We start from the raw sequence: 9,939 nt of genomic DNA on the forward strand, positions 1-9,939 counted from the left end.
CATTGTTGAGTGACATTTTGATATGCTAACATTTACCCCCCCCCCCCCCCCCAATACATTCAGGTTTCCGAAACATTGTATTATGATTTAAACTTGATATGTCCCCCACTAATTCCCTGTTTTCTGTCTTGTCAGATAAACCATCATGATTCCCATCACAGAGCTCCGGTACTTTGCTGACAAGCAGCCAGCGTACCGCATCCTGAAGCCATGGTGGGACGTTTTCACCGACTACATCTCCATCGTCATGCTGATGATCGCGGTGTTCGGCGGCACGCTGCAGGTCACGCAGGACAAGATGATCTGCCTGCCTTGCAAGTGGGTGGTCAACAGGTCCTGCGAGACCATGCCGGTCCCGAATGTGAGCGGCGCCGACGCGCCGGAACCCAAGGGGATTCAGTACGACCTCGACCATCACCGGTACAACTATGTCGACGCCGTCTGCTACGAGAACAAACTGCACTGGTTTGCCAAATATTTCCCCTATCTGGTGCTACTCCACACCCTTATCTTCTTGGCCTGCAGTAACTTCTGGTTCAAGTTCCCCCGCACAAGCTCTAAACTGGAGCACTTTGTCTCCATCCTCCTCAAGTGCTTTGACTCCCCGTGGACAACCAGGGCTTTGTCTGAGACGGTGGTGGAGGAGAGCGACCCCAAGCCTTTGGGGAAGATGAACGGCTCGACAGACAAGAAGGCCTCGTGTGTGAGCGAGGACGTTGAGGCTAGCGTGCCCATGCTCCAGCGAACAAAGTCCAGGATTGAACAAGGAATAATCGATCGCTCAGAAACTGGGGTTTTGGATAAAAAGGAAGGGGAGCAGGCCAAGGCTCTTTTTGAGAAGGTGAAGAAGTTCAGGATCCACGTAGAGGAGGGTGACATCGTGTACCGTCTTTACATATGTCAGACCATCATCAAAGTAATCAATTTCATACTGATAATCAGCTACACAGCCTACTATGTACGCTACATCAGGTTCAGTGTGGTGTGCACGGTGAACATTCAGAAACTTACAGGTTGCACGTTCTATTGTGCTCACCCGTTAGCAACTCTTTTCAAGATTTTGGCGTGTTTCTACATCAGCCTGGTGGTGGTTTACGGTCTCATCTGCATGTACACTCTGATCTGTTTTACCGTTAATTCGGAAAAACCAAAATACGGAAATACCATGGTATTCTGGTTTTTCGTTTCAAACCAAGAACGGGAAAACGGAAATGGGCGGTCGTATTTCCGTTTTTCGTTCTGAATTCAAAAATGGAAAAACCAAGAACCAAAGTCAAATAAGGTCCGTGTACGTTTTAGTCATCTGTTTTACCGTTCAGTCAAAAAATACGGAAATACGGAAATGCCATGGTATTCTCGTTTTTCGTTTTTGCAAATCCCTTTTTTGTTTTTTCATTTAAAACGAGACACAGAGCACAGCAGGTAACCGGGAAAGAAGAATATTTCAAGAACTTTATACATTAATTAATTAATCTGGGCCGATGGGAGTGCGTTAGCATCAGTAGTTGACTATATGCTGTTTAATATTCATTTATCTATGTACACAGCAATAATTAAGTTTTCGATTAATCGGTGCATTTGATGCAATACAGTTCGTGATATAGTTTAATCAAAGTAATTTTCGTGTTCAGAGTTGTAGGCACTGATATTTATTTTTCCACCGTATTTTGCTGTTGATTTAGTGGACGTGAAGTAGATGCAAAGTCAAAGTGTTTACCAGTTTTACCAGTAGATGACAGTATAAGTGTATTTAAACCATAGATTTAGTCATATTTACCGGTGCCTCTAGGTTATTGATACAGATGTATTTAATGCTGATTATTTCATCTGATATTTGATGTTCATGGTTAATTTGCATTAGTTGTATACATCATGTATTTACATGTTATATTTGTGTAATTTAAGAACTCAACATACATGGAAGAGCGAGCTTGTGTTCATGATCATGAGGCAATAGATATTGACAATTGAAAAAATAAAGATATTAAGCCTAAGCATAAGCAAAAGCATCAAAAATGCACAGTATATACAATGAAATAGAAGAGTGTTAAATTAACGAACTGGTCGGTAGTCATTGAGGCTAGATGGTTTCCTCTTTCGTTGTAAATTGGATTAATTTGCTCTATCATCACGAAGGTCAAAGGTCACATTTTGCCTGAGTACACTGTGTTGGCCTTTATAGTGGTTTAAATGATCAGATCCCCTTCCAGGTAGCAGGTGCTTGTGATTCTATACAGGCAGTATGACGCGTCTTCTTTAAATAAAAAGTTTTATTTTGCTTTCAAGTCAATAAAGTAGTCAAGGAAAAACTAAGTTTGTTAGTGTAATGCATGCACAGAAAACACATTGTGATAAGTGTAACCACAAATATTAACAATATCTGATGTAATTGATCTTGTTTTGAACAATAAGATTAAACAATAATAAAAAGTTATAAGTTATATATTCCATATATAATAGTACATTGCAAATACATTGCCAATAATTGTACTATTTGCAAATATATAAAATATACTAACATTGTACGTCTAACAATTTGCAAATTAAATCTTTAAACACACTTTCAAATAAATGTAATATAGTGCATTTTCGAGAGAGAGAGAGAGAGAGAGAGAGAGGGGGGCGGCAGTGGTCGGAGCACCTGTTGGAGGTTGAACTTTTGAACCCACTTCAGCGCGCTTTCTACGCGCCCTTTCTAGCGCTCAGCACTGCTCTGCTCAGCACCTGCGCTGCTCGTCAGAGAGGCGGCACATTCATTTTAAAAAAGCACTGGTCGCAGGTTGAACTTTTGAACCAACGTCCGCGCGCTTTCTACGCGCGCTTTCTACGTGCTCAGCAACCTGAGCTGCTCGTCTGCTCTTCTGTGGGGATTATCCTGAACACTATTGAAGAACAACTGCCTGACTCCTAGGAACAAAACACTTATTCTGGAGGTAAGCATACCGACATAATGCATTACAGTCGGAGAGGAGAGTAACAGCTTTTTTGAACTGACGTTACCGTATGTTTTTAAAATCAGGATAAGGCTCTCTCTACGAGGACAGTTGGAGGGCTGCTCAGAAGATGTGAAGGATATGGTGCACCTTCTTCTCTCCTATTTTGATGAAAAAGAGGAGAACCTCTTCCACTATGTGGAAGAAACATGTCTGGTAAAAGAAGTAGAAGTGGAAAGCTTGCCGGTGACACCATGCATCATTGTATGTGGTAAGTTGATATTTATTTTTACTGACGAAACCGTAACTAATGTAAGGAAATATTGCATGGAATGCACCGTCATGCTATAAAGTGCTAGGTGTGTTTCTTCCCAGTAGTATTTTCTTCTCTATAACGGTGTAATAGATTCATTAAGTTTGACCTATCAGCTTCTTTCCTGAGGCTTCACTGGGACTCTTCTACTCCAAAATGAATGAAATGGACCAGCAAACACCAGCATTTTGAGCTAAAAAAGGTTTTGAAGAATACATATTTGTTGTTCATTCTGTTATTGTTGTTTATTCTTCAAACACCTGTGCCAGCTCAAAATGCTGGTGTTTGCTGGTCCAGATCCACTTCACTTTTTTTTGGATGGTAATGGCTGGTTTGCTGTAATTATTTTCTACGTCTATTTTGTAGGAACCTCCTGCTATGCATCGAGGCAGTTCATGCTAAGTGTCGACGGCAAGGTTGTGAATGACCAAATCCCAAACTTCATTTCTGCCATCTGTTTGATGTTTGGAAGCTATTACTGCCTCAATATCGACTATCCTGTGGTTCTGGGCTCCACACTTGAGTTCCTTCAGAGGTAAAGTAATGTATATATTTTTTTTAATTTCTTCATTTCGAGCAAATCACTGTATTTAGTGGTTGATTATGAATTCTTGTGTTCACAAAGGTGTTTCTTCCTCATCAATCCAGAGAAGGGCACAAAAGTTGAAACCAAGAAAAACAAGAAGCAACTGTCAGTGAACCCAAGAGTCCTCACCCTCATTGCGGATGTCTCTGATCATGAGTGGAGAGAGACATGTTAGAGACGGACTTATCCAACGGAACTGTTAAAGGACCTGTGTGTAGAATTGAGGAGAATTGATTGGCAGTAATGGAATATAGTATTCATATATAGATTTTCATTAGTGTCAAAACTAAGAATAATTGGGTTGTCATTACTTCAGACTGAGCCCTGTATATCTACATAGGAAGCAGGTCCTCTTCAAGGTGCCAATGTTTACCGTTGATATTCAGAAAAGTATTATTTAAAGTATTATTTAATGTTTTCAGTTAGCTTTTGGTTTTATAAGCAGTTTGTTTGTGTTGTGTTCATTCAGAACAGTATATATATATATATATATATACTTTTGTTTTGGTATTCATTGTTCTAATAAGCAGTTGTTCAGGTTCTGTCCAATTTATGTGAACTGGCTTATTGTACATCGAGGTGAAATTACTAATGCCTACTGATAACTTCAACAATGAGGTCAAAGCAACAGTATGTTTTGTTAGAGGCTGTTCTTTCAGTTTAAACCTGGCGTTTGACCTAAGAAAAGATTTTACATTACATGTAGTGACTTATTCAATTTTAGCTTGTTATTTCTTCCCAGAACAAACATTTCAGATTCACTAGCAGGGTAGGTAGAATCCAAGGAGGAACAGAGCTTCTTTACTATCCATGCATTTGAGATAATAAAGCTGTCCCTAAAGACAATTTGAGCCTTTGTTTCAGTGCTTTTGTTAAACTTCAGAGTAGGTTGAATGCAGGTGGCATTGCTAAGAAGAATTTCCTTTAAGGTAAGTAAATTGTACACATTTCTAACAAATATCTGAACATTTTTATTGGTACATGTGCAGTTTGTGCAGGAAATTAAGACAATTTACTCTTATCTTGTAACATTTAATTAATTTGCTCCTGCCACCTTTCAGACATTGCATTCAAACTCGAGTGGTTATGGACTTGGATGAGAACCAGGAAAACGGTGAGATTCTAAAAGCAAACAGTTTTTTATTTTTTACTTTTAAAGATGATTTTCTGTCATTTGTGTTTTATTGGACAGCAGAAGTAGAGAGACAGGAACCACAGTGGAGTGAGAGGGGATGATCTGCAGCAAAGGGCCCAACGGGAATCAAACCTTTGTTGCTGGATAACAATATGTGGTACGTGCTAAACCAGGTCAGGAACTGGTTTTATTTTTGATTGTGAATTTAGCCATTTAATTTTAATTTGCAACCTTTGCATTGAAAAGAGTAAAGGTTGATGCTTGAGATGATTTCATCTTTCACTTAAGAGGATGTATGTCCACCCCTTGTCTTTTTTTTCTCTTTATTCTTTCTTTCAGGTGTGATTACGACAATCAGCGGTTGTACTTCAGATGGACCTCATCACCCTCTTTGCTGTCCTACTAGTCTAACCTTGTGATTGGATACATACGAGTTTTGTCAAGGATAAACAGTGGTAAGTTGTTGTAAAGTTGAATGTATGTTCATGTAACAAGAGAAGGCTTTAGGGTCTTCTATTTTTGTAAGCGCTATGTAGCCATTTCATGTTCAAACAATGTATTCTTGATGTTAAGCACTGCATAAAACGGCATTGCATAATCCAATAACCTTTTTTTGACATACTGTGAATTCATTTTGACTTTATTGACATACCATACGTATTATGGCTATTTCTTATTCATGAATCATATTTGTAGCTTGACCTTTTCATGAAATCTTTAACCCTACTCTTTGTTTACCCTTTTGTAAGTTTGTTCTGTTTCACCCTCTTTAATGTTTTGTGTTTTTATAGTTTGATTGTTTTGTGTGTGAAGTCTGTGAGAACCATTTTGCAACTGTGTAAGTGCTATATAAAGTTATATTATTGGTGATGTTACTGTTATTATTATTGTTAGTATTAATGTTTTCTATGTTGTCTTTTTTTCTGGCTGGAGGATCATGCTAGCCCACAGCGAACACCAGATTGACTTGTGAGTCTTCAAGCAGAAATCATGACACCTGCCTAAAGTTCCAGTTTCCTGAACAGCATACCCTGTCTGTATGAGACTCTGTCCCACCTGTCTTCAGTCAAGTCTGGACCCAATGACTCAGACACCAGTCTTGTCAAGGCTAATTAGAGGTAAGCAGTGTGATAGGTGCAACTCAAACTTCACTTGTGGGCCCTTCTTAAACGGGAGATTTACGGTGATTTACGGTGAAGGTAAACAGTCCACCTGGTAGGCTGTGGTTGATCGTCAACAGATCAAGAAAGTGACAGAATCCATGAATGGAAGGCTTATTACTGTTATTGAAAAGAAGGGGGTGGGGGGGGCTATATTGGTAACAGATACATTTTTTAAAATATCAATAACGTTTATTTGTAAATTTTGAGTTTGTTTATTATTCTCACTTTAACAGATGAAAATAAACAAGTGAGATGGGAACATTTTTCATTTAGTTGCATAATAATTGTGCACACAGATATTCTCCTAAGAAAGCCAAAACCTCAGTTTTACTTTCTTAAATATTCAGGTTTGAAGTTTATTAACATTTTGAATTGACCAAGAGCACTGTAGTTGTTCAATAATAAAATGAATCCTCAAAAATAAAACTTGCCTAATAATTGTGCACACAGTGTATTTTTTGGAGGCATCTGTGTATTTAGGCTGCCTGTCGACAGAAATTAAACACATGCTGATGATGCCTTATTGCTGAAATGTGTAGTTTTTTTTACCATTCTACCTGATAGTTATTATTTTGTATTAAGTATAAAGTGCTGGTTTCTTCTAGGTCATTGGAGCTCAGTCTAAGACAGTAAATGTTTCTCTGTGTAGGCATCATGTTGAAGCACTGCATCAATCTAACTTTGCCTTTGTTTCTGTTTTTGGGTGCAGAGAGGATCATTCCAGTCCACAGTCAATACCTGATGGTCAACAGACGAGTGCTCAAGCAGAACTGGTGAAAATACACGCTTCAAGTTCCAGCTTCCTGAACTTCATGTCCATGTGAAATGCTATACCATGTTGAGTGCCCTCTTCAGTCAAGTCTGGACTCAGTGACTCATTACTCTTGATCAACTCAGGGCAAGTGGCTAATCCTTTCATGTTTATTCATGGTTATCCTTAATATATATGGACACATGCTGTTTCTTCAAGATCTCAACACTGCTTTGTGAGTATATTGTACAATATATTGTATCAGTTCAACCTGTTTTTCACAGAGAATGTTAGTTTCTTAAGGTATATCAATGATGGTCTGTACCTTGATTTACAATATGCTTTACTTGATATTTCCTTTGTAATTTACAAAAATCAGAAGTTGACTGAAATCTATGCCAACCAATTGTATTACGTTCTACCGTATTTTTGTACCGTGATTCTTACACATTGTCACTATATTTTTTACGGTAAAGTTCTGGCAACCACAGCTGCCGGTAATTTACCGTTAAGTTGCATTTTTCAATAAAATGCCGTAATGTATCATACAGTTGTACTGTGTTTTTTTACTGAGAAAAACTATAATTAGCTTCACAGTATAGTTGCTGTTTATAAAGTTATTTACCACAAAAATTTACGGTTGCAAAAATATGTACCGTGATGTATTATACGTTCTAACTTTATTTTTTACGGTTAAGTTCTGGCAACCACAGCTGCCGGTAATTTACCGTTTAATTGCATATTACCGTAAACAGGTTCATGAAATCTCTTGTTTTTTATAGTAATGTACCGTAAACAAAAAACTGTTCTCAACTGTGAAATTTACGGTTACAAAAATATGTACCGTGATGTATTATACGTTCTAACTTTATTTTTACGGTGAAGTTCTGGCAACCACAGCTGCCGGTAATTTACCGTTTAATTGCATATTACCGTAAACAGGTTTATGAAATCTCTTGTTTTTTATAGTAATGTACCGTAAACAAAAAACTGTTCTCAACTGTGAAATTTACGGTTGCAAAAATATATACCGTGATGTATTATACATTCTCACTTTATTTTTTACGGTGAAGTTCTGGCAACCACAGCTGCCGGTAATTTACCGTATATTACACAGGATTTTTTTTACAGTGTAGGACAACAAAGAGCCCCTTCATTTAAGACATCAACCCTCCACAAGCTACAGCCTAAAACATGATCATAGTCGTTTTATAGCCTCTATCGTATGAACAATTTAGGCTTCACCCACACGACTACATTTCCGTTTTGAAACAAATATATTTTGATACGTTTAGCCTAGCGTCCACACTACTTACAGCACCTAAAATGGAGTTTAAAAAAGCTACTGTTGCCATATTAAGTTTGACTCGTCGTGTGGACAGGTGGAACCAGACTCATTTGATGACGATGATGGAAGCGCGCCCCCGTTCGCTACTTCATTGAGTCTTTGCAGTCGTGACGCGTCTTTCCCTGATTCGTCACGCAGCCGGAAAAAGACCAAACAACAGCCTTGATTATCGCTCGACTACCAGTGGTTAATTCAACATGGATAACAGTTACAGGCGTTGCTGACCTTCTTGTCTACTAGCAGTTGTTGTACAGTTAAATTCAGCATTTTACTGTTTCCTCTGCCTACATGTGGAGGAAGCAAGCTGTATGAAGCGATTAGCGAGTGGCATGTCCAGTGGCATTATCAGCCCTACGGAGGGGACATTTTATGTCCTGTTTTGCGGCTTTGAGGAAGGCAATTACACAAAACAGAGGACTTTTCCTTTTCTTATCAATTAATCTTGATATTGTGCAGGCAATAAGCACAAAGTCATCGTATAAGACACATCCTGCAATCCTGAGAAAAACTAAATTATATGCACCAAACTCATATGCTTATATATATGGAGCTTATATGCACTCACCCTGAGTGGTGAGTGAGGAGTCAGCAGGCAGTCACCGGCAGTATATCACTAATATATTATATTAGTATATTGTTAATAAAAGCTGTTTTGACAAAGTGTGAATCACTGCAACCACAAGAGGTCCTTGAGCATGTAGCCATAACTAGGCACCCAAAATCATATGCAGTTTGCTGCAGTAGAATGTGAGATTAGCACTGGACAGACAGAGAGGTGCAGCCACTCACTCTCAAACTCACATACGGATGCACACAATAGACCGATCACATGATCCTCTTGGCAAAGATAGTGATAATATATTTCAATTCCAGAGTGCTTTTTATAGGCATCAGAGGAGCGGAGGCTGTGGAAAGGAGTGTGGTGGTTGAGCACATCAGGGAGGCATGAGGAGGCCTGCTTATTGAGGTAAGTACTTTGAATTGGATCCGTTGTTTGACAGGGAGCCAGTGGAGGTTCTGAAGAACAGTGGTGAAGTGATCACGGGAGTGGGAATGTGCAATCAGAAGAGCAGCAGAGTTTTAGATGTGGAGTTTAATTCAGAGGAAGAATGCTGATGCAGTAGTCAATACTGGATGTGATGTAGGGATGGATCAGAGTTGCGGCAGCAGAGAAGGAGAACGATTGGCAGGGACAAGCTATGTTTTTTAGCTGGAAAATGACAGTCCTCTTGATTCAATTGATTTGGTGTTCGAAGGAGAGGTTGCTGTCGAAAAATGACTCAGAGGCTACAGGTGTGTGAGGAGGAAAAAATTGTGGAATTGTCAATGGTGAGGCACAATTCGTGAGTGGCTTTGGTTAGGGATTTGGGACTACTGATGATCATGTCGGATTTATCACAGTTTAGTTTGAGGAAGTTTGGTTTGCATCCATGTTATAATTTCAGTGAGGCAGATAGTCATAGCGGGGTGAGATGCGTTCGTGATGGATTTTGTGGAAATGGAGAGCTGGAAGTCATCGGCGTAGCAGTGGAAGTGGAGGCCAATGCGACATATGATGATACCAAGGGGGAGCAGGTAGAGGAGTGTTGGCTGAGAATCCTTCCCGTAGTGAAAACATGGGGATTCAGAGATTTTGTTTGGACCGACGTTTGGAATATGTCCAATAGTGGGTTTAACTGGACGTATTATTTGGATGTATTTCAGTTATTT

The 9,939-nt window shown here is 39.2% G+C and overlaps 1 long non-coding RNA gene across 1 annotated transcript; it reads left to right on the forward strand.

The window, feature by feature from the left end:
- Window positions 1–5,032: 5,032 nt before the first annotated feature.
- On the forward strand, window positions 5,033–6,078 carry LOC306792231. The gene is made up of 3 exons (XR_013772801.1): window positions 5,033–5,124; window positions 5,307–5,422; window positions 5,901–6,078. It is a non-coding gene; the product is annotated as an uncharacterized lncRNA (long non-coding RNA).
- The last annotated feature ends 3,861 nt before the right edge of the window (window positions 6,079–9,939 follow it).

Source organism: Melanostigma gelatinosum, assembly GCF_949748355.1.
Source record: "Melanostigma gelatinosum genome assembly, chromosome: 18".
Classification (NCBI taxonomy): Eukaryota; Metazoa; Chordata; class Actinopteri; order Perciformes; family Zoarcidae; genus Melanostigma; species Melanostigma gelatinosum.